We start from the raw sequence: 18,847 nt of genomic DNA, 5'->3' as shown, positions 1-18,847 counted from the left end.
ATGGGAAGTCCTTAGCAGAGCGTCAGCCTTTGTAATTTAAAAGAATACTCTGTATGTTTAAAACTAAATAAAATCTGGATGAATCGCTTGTCAAGCATCATTTCTATGTAGTCTGCCACATGCTGCCTGAAAATTGTTTCAAATTACAGGCTTTGAATACAGCTTTTAAACGTGCTATATATGGCTACGTGCAAGGCCATATGTAACTTGTAAGTAGGTCACTGTGCATGAAGGTGTTTACATTTGCAGGGATCTGCCACTAGGTCTTGCTGGCATACGTCATATTAAATGTAAAAATAAATTTACATCTGCATCCATAGTAACAGCAGTTGTTAAAACAGAATATACAGTAGTCCTGTTTTTGTCAAGGTGAGAAGCAGTAAAAAAATCCCACATTTTTCCTCAGTAGTATATACTAAAACTCTCCATCATCAGCCCAGATAAACACTGATTTCCATCATACATGGGAGAGGCATCTCTGAATAATCCAGAATGCCTGCAAGTCAGAGCTGGCAGTTTTAACACTGAATTCCAGGTGCTTACAAATCTCTTGGGACCAAAGCCTGTATTTTAATTTTGGGTACGTTGCACACGCGTTTGGCTTCTTTAAACCCAAATGGTTGGCTGTAATAAAGCATTGGCAGAAAGGAGAGATGATAGTGTTAGGAAAAATAGCTAATGAGGTAAAGCAGGGAACAGGAGTGGAACATCACTCTGCAGCACATGAGGAGACTGGGTCTGAGGACACTGAACTCTCCAGAATTGCCTCTAGCAGTTAAGACTCAGTAAGGTTGGCTTCCCATGGCTCATCTAAGGCTGTCAAAAAAAAAAGATTGTGTTATAGTCTATAACTTGGGAGATGCACTTTGGGAAGCATTAAATAATTTTAAGAAGTTTGGCAAATGGGTGAACTTCATGCTGCAATACATATTTTAGTGCTGGTGGTGTATAATTAATCCCTTTGTGCCAATGCCACCAAATAGCTGATGAGGAAGACTGGAACTGTGCCAACTTCTAAATCCCGTGGCTAAATTCTTAAAAATCTGAAAGAAAATAAGATGGTAGAAAGGAAAGTTTTTAAATTAGAAGTCCCAAAGCAAACCCGTACGAGGAAATCTATAATAGAGTTGTTGCCTAGACAGTTTCTCATAAAGGCCTGCATAGATGTCTTATCTAGATCATAATATCTAGTAGTGAATTATTTAAAGGAGTTTAGTTGGGATAGAGTGACAAACTATAAGGGCAAAAATGAAATTGAGGGGAATATGAGCAACTCCTTCATTTCATGTTAGTATTAGAATATTAGGGTATTAGGATATCAGACCAGTGAGCATGGTAAAAGGTGGGAAATCAAATTATTTTTAAATTATGCCATCCAGGTCACTGAAATTTTGTGTTTGGATTAAAAATCTGCCCGGCCTGGGACTAAATGTGGGAGGTTAGCATTAGCCCCAGCTGGGTGCATATTTAACTCATTGCTTGTAGCATTACCTTTGGAGTTACTGCAGGCAATTTTCTAATTATTTTTATTATTTTCTAATTATTCTAATTAATTATTAAATTAATAAGTGCAGTTCTCATCATATTTATAAATATACCTTTTGGAAATAAAACAACCTGTGTCAACAGAACCATGGCCTTGATTATCTCCAGCCATCCAATGGCAGGAAAATGTGATGGATCAAATTTTTACTGTAAGCACAACAAAAAACCAAGGCAGGTGCAGCAGGTTCTGTCCTGGCTGCAGGCACAAGAGAGGAGTGAGAGGAGCAGCTGGCCCCAGTCCCCTTCTAGCTGAGAACCAAGGGGATCTGCACGGAAATACATCTTTCTTTTTATAGAGGGAGAGATGGATGGATGTCACAGTGATGAAATGGGACATCCCGGGAGGTGGTGGGTGCCTTGTTGAGGCAGCAGGATTTCTGCTCAGGTTTTAGTTGCTATTTCCTTTCCCTGACAGCAGCTCACAGCTGTGCCTCCACTTTGCCCCTCTGAACTCATTCCTCCACTCTGCCCTTTAGCTGTTATTTGCCTCTCCCGTGGCTCCAAGATTCCAAGCCCTTCTCAGGTGCCTACCCGTCATTTCCCAATTACACTTTGCCAAGTGCAATTTCCTTTCTTCAATTTCATTCCAAAAATAAAAAATAAAAATTGTTTTGCTGCCCGGCGGTGTCAGTGGAACAGCAGATCTGTCTCTTGGCAGAGTCCTTCTCTCCTCTGAGTAAATCACTTTGCTAATTGAGAATCACACATCTGATACCTCTGAATCCCTACTGCACTGTCCCAGGTAATAATAATAATCTGCTCTTGACACAACTATTCAGTGAGGGGTGTGATTCTCTCAGCCTCAGGGAATGTCACTTTGCTGAGGCTTCCTGCTCACAGCTTCTCCAAGCTGCTCTTGAAGCCATAGGGTCTCTGAAGGTCAAATGGTCACGCAGGAGTCTGCAAGCAGTGTAAGATCTGCTTCTGATCCACACTTGGTGACAATGACTTGTTTTTCAGCTAACTTTGCTTCAAAGCATTAATTTCATCAGTCAGAATCACTGCGGGGCTATTTTCAGATGAAGAAAATGAAGGTGGGATATTAGAAAGAATTTCTTTACTGAGAGGGTGATCAGGCATTGGAATGGGCTGCCCAGGGAAGTGGTGGATTCTCCATCCCTGGAGATATTTAAAAAGAGACTGGATGTGGCACTCAGTGCCATGGGCTGGTAACTGCAGCAGTAGTGGATCAAGGGCTGGACTTGATGATCTCTGAGGTCCCTTCCAACCCAGCCAATTCTATGATTCTAAGTTCAAAAGCAGTTGAAGATGCTGTGCAGATGGTTTCCTTAGAATGAAGGGAAGCTGCTTTTTTAAGCACAGTAGGGTCACAGGTTCCTTCAGAATACCTGCACAAAGAGCTTGGCAGGTAATGGTTTCAGACCATCTTTTCTCCATTGCCAGAGAAGGTGATTTCTGGGGTACACTCTCTGAGTAAAAGTGCTGGTTCAGAGGAGTGTACCTTTACCTGGAGCTGTGTAGGCAGCCCTTTCCTAAAACTAAAACCCATGTACTTGAATAAAACACTGTTATGGGCTGAGTTTTTCTTCTTTAGGTGTTGACTTTCTAAGGGGGTGAGCTATACAATGCTTTGTCACTTTGTCTCTCTGGCTTCCTCTCTTCTGGGCCTTTGCCTTCCACACCACCATTTTTTCAGCCTCATCTCTTCGGTAATTTGCATGCTCTAAACCCAAGAATTTGTTGGTCCAAACATAACACTTGAGATCAAGAGGTGAGAGAGAGCATGAGACAGCATTGATTGACTCATAAAATTCAGAGGAAATCTGAAACTATTTTTCCAGAAGCCAGCTGAAGTCACACTTGTCATCTGTTATCTCATCAGAAGAAAATAACTGAATGAGTTTATATATAAAAAAAAAAATCAAATACACTCTCTAAAGAGTTTACAAAGGAACTAGACAGCTAAACCAGTAGAGATGAAGTAAACAATGCCTGTGCCAGCCCTACATCTCCACATCATTGAGAAACAAACAGCATAACTTTTACAGTTTTAATGACCACCTTCCCAAAGTTTTATTAGGAAGGAATACAGTGCTTTACAAATCAAATGTCCTTATTAAAATTTTCAATATAACTTCATCTCCCTGTGGCCGTTCAGCCATGAAAACAATTACTCTGTAATTCCCAGAGCTTATTTTAAATAGTGACAGGAATATTAATTCAATCTTTCAGACACTGTGGAAAGAGTAGCCTAGGCAAATAAGCATGAATTCCTGAAAAATAAATATTGATAAATTATGTCAGGAAAATCAATCGCAATTTATTTTTCAATCAATAAGAACCACAGCTAATGGCTGGCTGGCTCAATTAAGGTTTGATGAAGTGCAAGTTTTTCACAGAATCATGGAATGGTTCGCCTTAGAAAGGGACCTTAGAGATCATCTAGTTCCAATTCCCATGCCATGGGCAGAGACACTGCTTTCAAATGGAAGTTAAATTATTAATCCACACCATTTACTAGCAGGATACACAATAGGTCATGTCTTATTTTTTATGCACAAATCCCCTCTCTAAATGTATATATTTTTAGATATATGTACGTCTCTTGAAAGCAAGATGCAGTGTCCTATGTTTTCTTAGATGTCCAGGAAATCTGGGATTTTATTGAAGACTTTTTTTCCGTTGCTGGATTAAATGGAGAAAAGCCTGGAACACAAACCTTTTTGGTTCTTTTACATCTGTTTATCTAAAACCTTGTTTGAAAATGACTGATGTATCTAGACTAATCCCCAGTGAAGTAATAAGAAAAAAAAAAATTCCCCTTGATTTTGAGTTCTATCCTCAGTAGACCTGCTTACTTTGTCACTTGTGGGAGCCTACTCACCAGGCTCCCTTTGGGTTGGTAGAAGGGGTTTGAGTAGGATGAAGTATAGGAACCAGCACAGGAAAGATGTTAGATGACATTTTACCAATCCATTGTTCCCATCCTGGCTGCCAAGACTCACTTGTTGCCTCTGTCAGGTTCCTACTTCCCATATTAAACAGAGAAAAATAAGAATTTTAAGGTCGATGTTATATTAGAATTTTGCTGCAGCCCAGGCTTGGGCACTGGGTGATTGTGGCACCTGAAGCATCATGTATATAATGATGCTGTTGCAATTTCTTGCTAGAGCCCCTTACTATTTCATAAAGCTTGGTTTGCTTTTAATATTTACTGATTTTTTTTTTTAATTTTTTTTTTTAGTGGTTCAAGACCATTAAAAAGTATTCAAAGTGTTTCTTTTTGCATTAGGTTTTTTTACTCACCTAGAATGAAAGCAATTCAGTCTCTGTTACAGAGACACAAATCACAACTGCTAGAAGGACTTTCCCAGAGGACATTCATATACCTCAGTGCAAATGCAGTTTCTCTTTTGTAGTCCAGCTTTTACTTATTCTCTTGTCTTTCCCTTTTGAGAGGCAAATAAAAAAATTGGAGTAAAAAAAAAATGTTGACAGTGCCACACTCTGCAGGGCTGCTGCATGTCTTACCTTCCATTCCTTTGACCCTCTATCTTTGAGGGCATCCAACACCAACACTGGTGATATTTCTTCCTTCAATCACAATCACAGATATTGTGGAATTGTGGAATGGCTTAGGTTCACAGGACTTTAAAGATAACCTGCTTGTAACCTCCCTGCCATGGGCAGGGACACCTCCCACTGGACCAGGTTGCACAAAGCCCCATCCAACCTGGCCTTGAATATTTCCAGGGAGGAGGCATCCACAACCTCCCTGGGCAACCTCTGCCGGTGTCTCACCACCCCCCACAGTAAGAATTTCTTCCTAATATCCAGTCTAAATCTACCCTCTTTCAGTTGTAAGCCATTAGCCCTTGTCCTGTCCCTCTACAGCTTTCTTGTTGCCCCCCTTCAAGTACTGGAAAGCTGCTCTAAGGTCTCCCTGGAGCCTTCTCTTCTCCAGGCTGAACAACCCTGACTGCCTCAGATTGTCTTCAAAGGAGAGGTGCTCAAGCCCTCTGATCATTTTTCCCTCTCTTCCCCCGGACTCACTCCAACATCTCCATGTCCTTCTTATCCTGGTTGCTCCATAGTTGGACACAGAACTCCAGATGGGGTCTCAAAAGACTGGAGAGGGGGAGAATCACCTCCCTCTACCCACTGACCACACTTCTTTGGATGCAGCCGGGATGCAGTTGGTTTTCTGGGTTGCAGTGCACATTCCCAGCTCATTCTGAGCTTCTCAACAACCAACACCCCCAAATCCTTCTCCTCAGGGCTGCTCTCAACCCATCTGTATTTGTGCTTGGCAGCTGAAGTCTTGTTACTGGAGTGGGGATGGGGACAGGGAAACACAGTTCTGGAAACACAGATGATATTGTTTCAGGATACAGAATTAATCCTTAACCAGATCCATTGCTATTTGTTGGGTTGAAAATAGAGTCTAATGGCTCGTTCTCGTGATCATGTCATAGGGTCCCACGTCAGCAGAGCTGTGGTTATTGCATCTATCACAGCAAGTATGAAGTAATTCAACTACAGCTCTATGAAAGAAGTTTAAACTGGAGTACAAGAGCCTGCAGACAGATAGTTTTCATTTATTACCTTGGTGCTGTGTCTAAACAATCTGATAAATCACCTCTGATATTATGTGATTTCACTGCACCATAATAAATAAAAACTGATATTCCCTGTAGCCCATGATTTACAAACCAGATGCATAACTTCTGTAAATTGTACTTTTAATCCTCTTTTGCCCGCTGAGATGGATGGGATTTCTGATCTCCTTTCAAAGCAGGCCACCTAGTGCTTGCAGAGCTTCAGCACAGTGAGAACCCAACTGCAGAGGGCTTGGTTTGCTCCTTCATTTGCACTCCCTTTAAACCACGGAGGTCCTCATCTACTTTTCAAGACATCCCATGCTATAGTGCAACTTAAAAGAATAGAAATTTAAGGCTGTAATTTCACATACCTGTTCCCTGTCTTGCTTTTCTGCTACTTACTTAGCTTCAGCACTGTTTTTTGTCAGACCTCTCTACAAACCAGTATAACTCCCTAACATGGACAAGAAGAGGCAATAACCAGCATAATGTGGTAGGGATTTACTGGGTTAATGAACTGAAGCAAGTGGTGGAAGGTTCTAGCAATAGGGCTGGCCCAAGGAGGGGGTAGCACTGAAAGAAAAGAGAAATGAAAAGGGAAAATCTTCTGGCAGAAATTGCATCCTCAGGTTCACCAGAGAACTGAATTAAGGTAGAACTACTGACAACATCCTCTCCAGAATGACACCAAAGCACTATTAGAGCAGAGAGACAGCCCCAGTCCTTTACAAGTGCTATTAAAAAACTCATGAGCTCAGTGGTTTTCCATACAGGAATGTGACATCTCCAAAGAAAGATGAAAAGCATAGCTTGGAAGGATGTTGCTAATTCTGTAGCTGTCTGATTTGACATGCAACCAGCATCCAGGGGACAGGCTTCATCCCAGCATTTTGCTGGAACTTTCCTTCTGCTTCCCTTCCTCCTCCCGGTGAGACACAAGGGGAAAACCCAACCATTTGGGGTCACTGAAGATCCTATGTCACTTTTCATGGTGTGTCTGAACTCTGGCGGTGGGCAATCCTGTTGGAATTTTGCACTGGATGAGCTGGATACATCTCTTGGTGATCCCAAGTGAGAGGTGAGTTTGGGGCTTTTTGTGCTTATGGGAGAACTCTAAATACTGAGCTATTCAGCCCAGTACATGGGGTAGCATAGCTAAATTCAGCCTTGCATGGCTGCCAATGTATTTGACAACATTGTCCTTTTTTTTGCATGGGTTCATCTTTTAAGTGGAAAATCAATGATTTCTCATTCTAAAAAGTGCAAAGCTTTTACTTTCTTTTTTTATTTTTTTGTTAAAAAACAATTAACACTAGCTAGGGGATCATTTCTGTATCACTAAGAAGTACATTTGTAGGAATCCTGTCTCACAGACAGGATTGAGAAGATTGTTATGTGTCAGAAGTTATAAACAAGTGGTTTTTATATTTGGTTTTCATCAGATAATGGGCACCTCCGTGTAACACATCTTTTGTTCAGAGACAGAGTATGGGCCAGACTGCTGCATCTGGCATGGCAATGCTGACATTTTGACAGTGGTAGGGAATTTAATAGAAGAGGTCTGAACAAGCTTCTTTCTGTCATAAATTTCAGAAAATTACAGTAGGGCTCTGAATTTTAAAGCAAGTTTTGCCTTCTTCAAGAGACATTTGGCAAACTGTATGCTACTGCATGTGTGCTTTGTGCAGCTTCTTGTCAGGTATTTCAAAGGGGACCTGTTATGTCAGGCAGTATCTTGTCACTGGTAAAAATAGTACATACATAAGTGGGAAAAAAAAAAAAAAAAGTCTGAAATCATCTTCCTCAATGCTTTGTCCTGTTGGCAGAACTTGATTTTTGACTGAGGAACATCTTGCATTAGTTCTGTATCATCCTTGGTGAAAGGATGCTGGATGAAAAGCAAATTGGGTGTGCTGATACTTCTCATGAATGTCAGAGAGTTTTTTAATTTATTATTATATAAAACCAGCAGTTCTGTATGTATACATCTTCATATTCATATATATATATGTGTATATATCACATATATCACAGTATATACCTTGCACAGATCTGGGAAATTTTATTTCAGTGCAAATGAAACATTCTTACATGGTGTGTATTTTTCTCTCTCTCTCACACACACACATACTGCCCTCAGAAATACCATGCTAAGTGGCAACTTATTATTTAAACTAATTACAAATATTAATTTTTTTACTCACATCTTAAACCTTGACAGCTACAAACCTGTGATTAAATTTACTAAGAAACTCAGCCTTAAACCATCAATATATATCAGGTTTCTGCAGTCTCTTCAAATGTATTTATATAGAAAATTATATTTATTCCCCTGGCACACCAGAGATAGAAGGGGACAAAATAAATGCCTTGACTTTAAAAAAAAAAAAAAAAAAAAAAAAAAAAATGGAAGCCATAATCTCTATTCTGAATCCTGGCACATTTCCTGTTTCTGAGGCTTAGGCTCTTCCCCCATCACACACCAGCTATCAGAAGCCTGTGTTCTAATGCTTTGCCTCATAAAAAAAAAAATTAATCTTTTGTGATAAGGAAAATCAGCCATTCAAAGCTCCAAAGCTCCAGAGGGTCGTCCCCCCCCTCCATGAGATGAAGGAATCAGGAGGTGACAATGTGGCTTCAGGCAAACCTGCCTTGGCAGAGCCTCAAGGAACTCAGATCTAGGATCAGAAGAAAAAGCATTTGACTATTTCCTAAGAAAAGCTGCATGCAAACTCCCCAGTGATTCTCTGGAAACCCTGAAGTTCTTCCCAACACAAACTATTTGTATCAACCAGCTTTCAACCACAAAAAAAAAAAATGCTTTCAATGCCCTGAAAAATCAACATAATTTTGGTGATGAATAAACTAAATCAGATTAATGTAACTTTGTTTTCTGATATAAAAATGGTAAGGTAGGCTTAAAAGGGTAGTTAAATACATTCCCATTTTTCTCCTTTGGATAGGGTATATTACTAAAGAACCCATCATCAGTACATTATTGTAACCTGTGCTTCAGGGACTTTATTATACTATTAATTTCAGCTAATTAAGAGTCAGACAGTTCTACATTTATGACCATAGTAGATATTTTAACATAAAGTAAAGAAATACAGGTATTTTAAAGTTTCAGCCACTAATTTCTTTCCTGTACCTCATCTTCAGTGCCCCTAAGGAGTAGGAAATCACAGTTAATTCATCTTCACCAGACTTTCAGTAGCAGGAAAACACTTAAGAAATTTTTTGCAAGCAACCTCTCAAGATAAACATCTTGCAGGGACAGGCCTCAACATTTCCACGTATCCAAAGCTCATGAAATGAAAAGCTGCTGGTAATTCTGGAAGCTTTTTGGCAGATTTTAGGATTTTTTTACATAGTCTAAAGTAACCAGTAAAACATGGTCTTACCAAGATGTAATCATTTTAATCCATGTTTTACTCTTGAAAATACTCAATTTACTTTCACAACCAAGTGAGCTGTAGCTATTGATAATACCACAGAACATTTCTGCTGCTCTGCAATAGGTGCTGTATTTTCTCTATGCCATATTTTTTCAACAAAGAAACTCAAAGACCTCTTCTTAGAGGCTGCAATCTGTTCCACTCCTGTGCTGTTTTACCAAGCAAAGAAAAAGCATGGAGCTGCTTCCTCCAGAAAGTACCAGGCTTGTTGTTTTAAAAAGCTGTGCCTTGTCTTAATGACACAATATTTTAGGCATTGCCGTGATCATTATCCACATATCTCTAAATGCCAATTAAAAAAAAAAAAATCATTCCTATTTAGATTCAGGGGTAGTTTATCTCTAGCCTGTCCATTCTGTTATTGACCCAATGGACTCCAGATGCAGCACTGAGAAAATTTAACTGGGAAAATGAAACAGGCTTCAGCAAAAGTAGTTCAGAAACAGCTACTCAGAAATGCTACAAAAACGTTACTCCTGGCATGTTTTTCAGGCATTTCTATTCTTTGTCTCATTCTTGACAAAATTTTTGCTCTTCAAACAGTGATTTGCAAAAAGGTCCTTGGATAGGAGTGTTGCAGTGCCCATTTTTCACAATGACAGCCTCCTCCAGGGGTAATATTTCTGCCTCTCTGACCCAAGACTTTTCGGGTAGCTTGTGTTACACTGAGCTTCTACACAACCATGTGGATGGAGTGAGGCACTGCTGCTTCGTGTTAGGTTATTAATTCCTTCTTGCTTCTAGTTTCTATTTTTTTGAGACAACTGAGAAGGAATTTCGGGAGATGTTATGTTCCTATTATTGCGAAGAGGTGTCACCATGTGGCATCAGAATTTGGTAGTTTGCCTTCAATATTTGGATGAAAAAGACAGTAGCACTTTCATTAAAATGTGATCATGCTTATAAAGCATTTATTTTCTATACTGAACCAGGGAGGAAATGAAACAATCTCTGAGGAAATTAAGAACCAGAGAGAATTAAATGTCACACAACAGTGGTTATTTGTGTGTGGATCCAGGCAATCAGAACAACCATATCGACTGAGGCCAACTGAAACCTTAAACATATGCTCAAGTTACTGAATCTGAGATGAAGAGCACACTTTAAGATATGTAGCAGCAGCACACAGCAAACTGTACAACAGAGCCACCAGAAATGAAGAAGAAAGCACACCATGAAGAATCCATTAAAATATTTTCATTGTGGGAAAAGATTCACAATTCAAACCATTTCCAGTTCAAGAATAAATTCTGTAAAAACAGTGATAAACTGGGTCATGCACAGAAAACACAAAGGTCAACAAAAAGCAAAGAAGATGCCATAAAATGAATCCAAATGGTAATAGCATTGGATTCACCAAAAGTGCTGTAGTGCTGTAGCAGTCATCTCCAGAGTAGCTGAATTTGAGAAAGAAAATAAGAGCCAGGTTTATTTACATGTGGAAGGAGCAATATTAGAAATGTAGCACAGTAAAGCATCTGTTGTTCCTCTGATTTCACAGCAGGAGTATTAGGGACTACTTAAATAGATGAAGTTGCAGAAAATTTAATTACCACTAAACATTTGCAGGGGAATTCATCGTTCCCTGGAGTTACCCCAGCTGATGTAACGATGCTGTATGATACCTCTGGGCTTTAAAGGGGAAGCATATGCAGCAACTGGTTGGAAACAAATGAGAGATGTGTACAGAGTGTACAGTATCTGCAGATTCAAGAAATCAGATTTATCCTACCACAGAAATTATCTAAAATATGAAAAAAGCAGCTGACACCTTTTATGATGACACCATAATCTGCAGGAAGGCAAAGATGTAATTTTTCTTACAACTTCCAAAAAATAAGGAAAAAGGGGGAAATAACTGAAACACTGCCAGAACTCTGCAGTGATCTTTAAGGTTATATTCAGCAAACTTAGCACTTGAGCATGGCTGGCTCTGACAATGGGGCTCGTATCAACATGGACCTCAACACTACCAATTCCCCAGTGAAGACCAGGATCTCTTAGCTAGTTCAGATGATATATCTGCCTCATTATTGCATTTTTGGCAAGTTCATCCTAACCTAAATTCATCCACAAATACAGACTGAAGACAATGAGATTGTGTTAACTAATAGCAGACACAAGTTTATTTCAATCTAATACTGTATGGCTTGGAGTAGCTGCACCTGCTGGTTAGCAGGCATACACAGCAGATACTATTAGGTACTGTTGGCATGCAATGTTATTTGAATAATTACAGAACTAGCAAGGAAAGACACCCTGAAAACTCCTTTATGTGACTGGGTATTATAACTGATCTTTAAGGAAAAATTCATAGATTAAATAAGCTCATTCTAGCAATAAATGTGAGCATAAATCACCAGGCAAAAGCTGAAGAAATCTATAAGGAATCTGAAGTGCAGTACAGTCCCATTCTTTTCTGACAGCAGTCAGTTACTGAGAAGGTGTTTGGCCATTTTCTAACTGAACAGCTTGGCAGTGGAAATGCTGGATTGCTCTGCTTTCATCAAAACCTTCTACAGAAGCTTAGGCTGTGATCTGGTTGTGGCTGCTGGCCAGAAACCCAACCAAGCTGGCTGCTTACTGTGGCTCAGCTGACTGGCTATCTAGGTCCCTGGCAATATGCCAGCTGCTCAGTTGGTTTCTTGGCTCCCCAGCCTCGTCAGCTGGCAAAGAAGTAACTGTTCCATTTTTGCCAGAAAGGCTGCAGAGCCAACGTGTTTTGTTCCAGCTCTCAATGAAACAAAATATTGACAAGCTGGAATTTCCTGTAGAATAAAAAAATTGCTTTCCAGCCAGCTCCAGTTATTATTGTATGCTCTTGAGTAGCACAGTGACGGCGTCACCGCCTCGTCTCAGCGAACACAATGCACAGAACGGATGTGAATCCAGAGCTCCTTCCAAGCCTCTGGATCAGAATCTTGCAGCATCTGAAACCACTTCTATGCAGTACAATGCAACTTTTGACAAAGGGCGTTTGTGACGCTTTCTGTTTTGTACTAAAAGACCTACTAAGTTGGCTCTGGGTCCTGGTTTTGCTGTGAGAAAATTGGAAAATAATTTTTCATTTCAGAGACACTGTAGTTTTGAGAGACTGTAGTTTAGTTCTGTGAGAACAGGAGAGATAAGATCCTATAGCATGCAGGTTACCATGGAGACCAAAGTCCAGGGTAGTTTTGAACCATGCAGGTGCAGTGGGCAAAGCCCAGAGCAGCTGACCCAAGCTGGGAAACCCAAGTATTCTGTACCATAAGCATCACACTCACTATAGATTGGGAAGTGTGTGAGGTTATCTGGAGGCTTCTGCCATGGCTGCTCCTCCACTTGCTGTGACCATTGCGTTCTCCCTGGAGCTGTTGTGCTGGCAGTGTTGGACACTCAGCCTTCACTGCTAGAAGAGCACAGCTCCTGGAGCCAAGCATAAATTTGTATTGTATATTAGCACTGGGGTTAATATTAGTTCACTATCATTAGTCTATTAAATCTGTTTTCACTTCAACCCATGGGTCTCCTTTCCTTTTCCTGATTTGCCCTCCCAGGTGGGGTCAGGTAATAGAGCAACTGTCCAAACCCTGACAGTCTGAGAACTTGTTAGTCAGCAGGACATAATTGTCCCACTGAGGGATAAATTCAGCATATAATCTATGGAATATGTACTTTATGCATGTTGTTTTGAAAGATGATACGTATCAGTTACTGTAGGAAACAGGTGCCAGGAGTTGCCAGGTAATGAGCCAGGCCGGTGCCCAGTCTCACCTGTGCCCAGTTAGGGCTGGCCCCACTGGGCATGCTCAAGACCTAGGGCCAATAAAAGGTGAGGCTGGGTGTAGCCAAGCAGCTCATTCCTGAGCAAGATCGGTGCTAGGCTGGTTGCAGTTAGTCCTCAGTCCTAACTAAGATCACCAATAGCTCCTGTCTCTAGCTTCGGTTCTGAGCTCCCACTCTCGACGACGTTCGGTTCGTGCAACATCTGGTGGAGAATGTGGGCATAGACCTTTCCATCTTTCCCCCACAAAAAAAAAAAAAAAAAAAAAAAAAAAAAAAAAAAAAAAAAAAATAGAATTTGTACTACAAATATTGTATAAAATTGTATATTTGTAATAAAAAAAAAAAAAAAAAAAAGGGCGGGGGGAAATGTAGGAAACAGGTGCCAGGAATTGCCAGGTAATGAGCCAGGCCGGTGCCCAGTCTCACCTGTGCCCAGTTAGGGCTGGCCCCACTGGGCATGCTCAAGACCTAGAGCCAATAAAAGGTGAGGCTGGGTGTAGCCAGGCAGCTCATTCCTGAGCAAGATTGGTGCTAGGCTGGTCGCAGTTAGTCCTCAGTCCTAACTAAGATCACCAAAAGCTCCTGTCTCTAGCTTCGGTTCTGAGCTCCCGCTCTCGATGACGTTCGGTTCGTGCAACAAGTTACAGATCAAACTCCAGGGAAAATAAAAACAGCAATAGCTGCAACACAGTTATAAATAGAAAGATTATTACATTTTTACTGCTTTAAAAAAACAGCAAACCAGATTAATGAAACATCCAATGCAAAGACATCAGAAAATGTCATGGCATTATACCATAATACCATAAAACCAAGCCTTGTCAGAGACAAATGCCAAGGTCCAACACAGACCAAAGATTAGTGACAGGATGACTAACAAAATGATGGACTCAGATGAAGAGCTCCTGTGTGGCAGCTGGGAGGTGTGGCAGTTTTCAAAGACACCCTGAGCGAGGTATAAATGGCCAAGCGAGTCAACACGTGGCTCTGCACCTGGTGGCAGGACAAGCTCATTTAAGCTGTTTCCATTCTCAGTTGTCTCTGTGCTACCCCCAGTGCCAGGCTGACACGTTGATTGTGTTGTTGAACTGGAAGCAAAATGGAAGTAAATCAGGTTGTTTACTGGTCTTCTCATTACGATCTCATTAGCTGCTTGATTTCACAAATGCTCCTGCTGGCACAGTCCAGCAGCAGTGCAGATGTAGAAGCAGGTAGCTGGGATGGCGAGCAGAAGGGTACATTATAAACAGATAAGCCAGGAGAAGTTATTCATTAAATTAGTACATTATGAGCTTTAGACTTCAGGGGGGAGGAAGGAGTATCAAACACAGCAGATCCTTCCCAGCTTGCTGTGAAGGGATCAGTGGAAAGGCTTACCAAGGCTTTGAGAAGAGAAGTGAATGCTGTGCCAACTGTTAGAGGCAGGATTAAAAAGATTACAAATGACCTATCTGCCTTTGAGAACGCAGTCGCTGTTATTACAAAGTACACCAGTAAAATTTATTTCATTTAATTTAAAGTCTCGCCCGAATTTAATAAAGCCTTAGTTCTAGGGGAACATTTTTCAGACCTAGCAGCATTTTAAAAAGACAAAACAAAACCTGACACAACTATGCAAGGGTGTTGTTACGATCCGAGTTATTATTTGCGAGGAAAATTCAGCCACTACTCATAGACGACGCGTGAATTTACAAAAATAACAAGGCTTTATGATTTAAACAAGTTACAAGGATTTATTTAGGATTTATACAATTAGTTACTTTCGAGAGAAGAGTCATTAAGAAGAGAAAAGAAGGAGGGTAATTAAGATGTTATCACCGTCTGCCGGCCCTGGCCTCTGGCTGTGGTCGGGTGCGTAGGGTCTGTCGCTCCTGCCGCTTCTCTCTCCCGTAGCTGAAGCCGAAGTGCCGAGAGAGGGGGGGGGGAAGAAGAGCCGCGCTTCTCCTTTTTCTCTTGGAGTTTTTATACAGCAGAAGGAGTTCTGTTTTTTCATAAATCACTGGCACGCAGACTTGCACAGATTTTGCCATCTCAAGAACTTCTCTTTTATTTATTATTATCTTTCAGTCCTTGGTACCCTGCTCAATTTATTACCTTTGTCTGGACCACGTACCAGGAGGCAACTGGATAAGCAGTGTTATCTTTAGGAGCTTGTCAAGCATGATATAAAACAGAAGCTAGTTAAGTTTGGGGAAAAATCTGTTAATTGAGGATGTTTGGTATATTTTAAAAGGATCAGAAAAAATACTGATTCGAGAGACATATTTTGTATTTTCAAAGTGTTTACATCAGGTGTATTCATTTACAAGGGAAAAAAATAATAAGGGAGGGTCTAGTAAGAAAATATACAGCAAACAGCCATCAAGTCACAGACCAGTTCTTCATCTCCTTTTATAGAACTGGCATTCAGTAGCTTAGGGAGCTGACACACAAGTCAGTCTGAGATAATCTTTCAGCAAGTTGCTCCAAGCCAGTAATCCTGAAAATACCAAGCTTAAAAGACAGGTGCAGACAGTGACTCAGGGCAGCTCCAGGGACATGACTGTATTTTTGACAAAAAGATTCTAAAGACACTTATTTTTGATACTTTAAAAGGACAGACATCAATACAGGTGCATGACTCCAACCAGCCAACTTCGCTGGTTTCCTTCACTGGGCCTAACCCTGCCCCTACACAGGCAGTGGTGTCCCAGCCTTGCCATGTCCTGTCCCTGTCCCCAGAGAGGTGCCTGATGCCCTGGGCTGGGGCTCTCCCCACTCCCTGGCTGGGGGGAGTGTGATGGGCTCCAACTGGTCAGGCCTTGCCCTGAAAAACACAAAACTGAACAGAAAGTACCAGAGCCCAGAAACTGGTATCCTATTTCTTCATAATTAATATACGTCTTAAGAATTGTTGGCTTACTAGCCAAGTTTCCTGTGCTTTTACATAAGTAGTATTTAAATAAATTGAAAAAAAATATCACTATTTAAATGCTATCCCCATGTTTATCGTTGCATAAATCCCCACAACTTTTCTGACAAACAATGGCACGTTGTGTGTTATGTTTCCTAGTTTCCTGATGAGGGTAAATCTTGATTTTTTTCAAGGTTTTGGCAGGGAGCCATAGGAACTCGTTATTCTGAATAGTCTCAGGAGAACTCTGAAACAAAAGAAATGAAAGGCTTGAATTTATTTTTATAGCATGGTTTATCATGTTTACATTGCTTCCAGATCTATTTTGTGTTGGAAATTTTTTACTTTAAGTTTTGGTACTGGAAAATAAACAAAACTGTCTTACAGAATTTTTTAATGTCACAAAAACTGAAAAGTATTTTGATGAAGGTGCTGGTAAAAGAGAAGCATTTGTTTGTTAGCTAAAGGTGTGCAAAACTTACAAAATGTCTTAACTCAAATGACATCATATTTCCAAGCCAAGCTAGTCCCAGTGGGCACTGAAATGATGAGCAGCTTGAGTTAGATTTATTTATTTATTTTAGATTTATTCATTTATTTTCTCTCCATCCCTGAGAGAGGATTGCAAGATCCCCTGCAGTCCCTGGGAATATATACAAAACCTTTTAATTATCCCACTCAGCTTGTGACACACTGCAGAAACTGTTTCACTTTGCTTCTTTTATCTCCCTAGTCTGGGCATGGTTTGTGGGCTTTGTGACACAGATTGTTATGTTCTAGAGTAATTTAAAATATGGTTTATCTACTTGTTGGCAAAATGAGTAAGTGAATCCTCTGACTTCTAAAGTACCTAAAACACAGCCCAGAAACTGCCTGTGATCAAGGACTGAAAAGAAAAAAAAAGTCACAGCGTAAGTCAAAACAGAAGCTAGGCAGAAGTACAATTGTCCACAAAAGTAATGGGAGATCCAGGTGGAAAATTTTTTATAACCTTTTCATAGGGCTCAGCTGGTATCCAAAAGAAAAATGCAACTTACAAGGATGTCAGGCTAGGTTTTCTCTCTGTAAAGTGGGGAAGGTTAGTCTTTGAAAACCCCCACTACTGAAAAAGCTACAAGGCCAGCATCTTTTCCTAGTTTTGTTTGTTTGTTTTGTCATCTTCTTCTCTTCCCTAGCCCCTCCCCTAGCATACACTATTTTGGATTCTCACCAAATTTTATTTATTCTTATTATTTATATTATTATATTTAATATATATTTATGTATAATTATATTTAATATTATAATATTATTTATATTTATTTATTCTCACCAAATAATTCTTTATTTCCCGTATTCCCAAAGCCATTGCAACCACATGCTACCTTGTCTGCACCTATAATCACAGTAGAATTCCAATTCTGTTGTTCCTTCTCCTGAGGCTCACTCTTGTATGCTGAGACTCAAATCTCTTCTAGATTCTGGGATTCTCCTTTGGTGAGGGACAAGAGTCATTATCTGAAAGCATTAAAGAACCCATCACATACTGTTCAACCCACTTCCTCATTTGTGTCCTACCTGTGTCTAAAGGAGCTGCTGCTGAATGGGAGTAATACTGGGAAGTAATAGAAGTCTGCTGTTTGTGTGCAAAAGCAAGAAATCCCAGGCTCCAAGAGCACTTACAATTAAATACACATCCCTTTGTAACTCGTAAGAATTTAAAAATCAGTTGCAGGCTTGCAGGGGTAAATGGCACACGTGATGTACAAGGGACCACAGAGTTTAAAAACGAGTAGAAAGCGACAAGGCACAGGAATTTCAGAGAGGGTTTGCCAGTCTCCTGTCTGTGCCTCATCTGACTAAAACCAAACTCTATCTCATCTACCCTGCTGAGCCAGCCAGTCAGCTGGAAAGCAAGCTCGACTTGAGAGGCTTTCATGAGTAACCAGAAGGCAGCCCTCCAGCCCAGACTAGGCAGGAAGGACCCACCTCACAGACATATTTTCCCTCATAGCTGAGAGGCCGGAGCTTAGCACCCCACTTCCCGAGGGCTTTGCAACAATCTCCTGTGCCAAGCGTAGAGAACAAGCAGCCCCGCGCCTCGCCACGTATCCACCACGGAGCAGCATCCGACGGTGACTGTGCCGACTCAGGCTGCCGCGGTGGCTGGGACCGAGAAGGAATGGTGGCGGAGACCCGGCGGAAGGGGTGGAGGCGGCTGGGGGTGGCAGGCAGTTCCACCCGGCCTGCGCCATCTCTGGGAAAGCGCCTTGGGGGAGATGGGCTGGAACAAGCGAGGGGTCCCTCCCCCCGCCGGGCCGGCACCAGCCGGGATTCGCTCCTGTGAGGGGAGCAGGGGCCGGTAACGGCGGCAACGGCCGCAACGGCCACTGACAGCGCGCGCCAGCCTGCACACGAGCCGCGCCCAACTGCCCCGTTCTAAACCACCCCCACCCCCTTTCTCCGAGGTTCTTCCGGGACGGCCGCCAATAGGAACGCGGGTACAGACACCACGTGACTCCTCCTCTGCCCCTCCCTCCCCGACGCCGGAGGGGAGGGGATTGGTGGGAAGCGTCGCGAGAGTGGAGGCGCGCGCCAGTGGGCGGGACGGAGCCGGGAGGGGGTGGGACGGGACGGGGCGG

At 41.4% G+C, this 18,847-nt stretch overlaps 1 long non-coding RNA gene across 1 annotated transcript; it reads right to left on the bottom strand.

Annotated features, from left to right (window-relative positions):
• Positions 1-14,030: 14,030 nt before the first annotated feature.
• Positions 14,031-18,348, bottom strand: LOC139794488 (uncharacterized). The gene is made up of 2 exons (XR_011725144.1): positions 18,195-18,348; positions 14,031-14,548 (listed from the first exon to the last, which is right to left on the bottom strand). It is a non-coding gene; the product is annotated as an uncharacterized lncRNA (long non-coding RNA).
• Positions 18,349-18,847: the final 499 nt, after the last annotated feature.

This window comes from Heliangelus exortis, chromosome 1, assembly GCF_036169615.1.
Source record: "Heliangelus exortis chromosome 1, bHelExo1.hap1, whole genome shotgun sequence".
Classification (NCBI taxonomy): Eukaryota; Metazoa; Chordata; class Aves; order Apodiformes; family Trochilidae; genus Heliangelus; species Heliangelus exortis.
This window is presented reverse-complemented; position numbering and strand designations above follow the sequence as displayed.